This window comes from Apodemus sylvaticus, chromosome 1 (genome assembly GCF_947179515.1).
Source record: "Apodemus sylvaticus chromosome 1, mApoSyl1.1, whole genome shotgun sequence".
Classification (NCBI taxonomy): domain Eukaryota; kingdom Metazoa; phylum Chordata; class Mammalia; order Rodentia; family Muridae; genus Apodemus; species Apodemus sylvaticus.
The window spans coordinates 173,447,336-173,448,487 of NC_067472.1; positions in this window are offsets into that span (position 1 = coordinate 173,447,336).

Sequence of the window (1,152 nt, forward strand, 5' to 3'; positions counted from 1 at the left end):
GTTATCATGGAATTAACTAAAATTGCAATAATTCGGCATTATGAAGGATGTTTCTTAATTATATCTTTTTTTAGTTGTAAACCCTTTTTAAAGTCTGGATCTTTTAAAGCGATAAGAAACACCTTTAATGTAGGCCACAGCTTCTGGTCGCAGCCTACATTTATAAATTTCACTGAAGAGACAATACTATTTTCTCCTTGTCTTCATGCCCTACCTCTGGCTAGTAAGTTCATTTTTTAAAAACCTGGCATTAGAGCCTACTTTTTCATAATTCTGGTATATGTTGAAGACTAGTCAAGACATCCAGTCCCATGGACTGAACGACTATTGTGCTTTTTATCTGCCTCTTTGTAGACAGACATTTTTGGACTAGTTGGACCATAGCTTCTAAGCCATTCCAATAAATCCACTTTCTACATACACAGAGAGACCCATTCTATCAGTTCTCTTCGTCTAGGTACCTTTATTAATACAGCTGTGGGTTTTTCCCCCCTTTTCACTGAATAAGATCTGCTGGCTAACAATAGTGCTCCACAGTGTTTATCATCTGTTTCCTCCTTTTCTCCCAGGGTTGTGTAAAGTCTCATAAGGGAAAAGTAGCTACAATTTACCTCACTCGAGCATGAAACCATGGAAAAAAATTTAGTGTTTCCAAAAACTATATTCTTAGCACCCTTCCCATACAGACCAGATTGTTTACTAAACTGCAAATTGAAAAACTGGCCTTGCAAACTATCGGCCCGGGGAAGAAGGGGAAGTGCTGGAAGCAAGAAGGGTAGGGTGTTGCCAGACAGGCGCAAGTGCTACTGAAATGCAAAATTCTCCAGATCTGGAAAAGGTAGCCTCTGGAAAGAAGCCTGGTAGAGGAACCACCTTGCCTTATCCCTTCAGGGCAATCTTACACCTACTCAACTGAAAAAGGGTTGGCCTTAGACTAGAAGCATGTCCCAGAAATCACTAAGCCTTGTTCCTTGATCACACTTTAACCTTAAGGGAGGTGCTCATGTCACTCATGACTTGCTGGCCAATCAGGATCTTAGTCTTACCTTCCAGTCAGAGTGAAGGAGGGTACTTCCGGGGCTCCATATTGCTGGTTCATTGCAATAACCGAGTATGCTGGAGTGGTTAGTGTGTCCTGCTCTGTGTGCTACT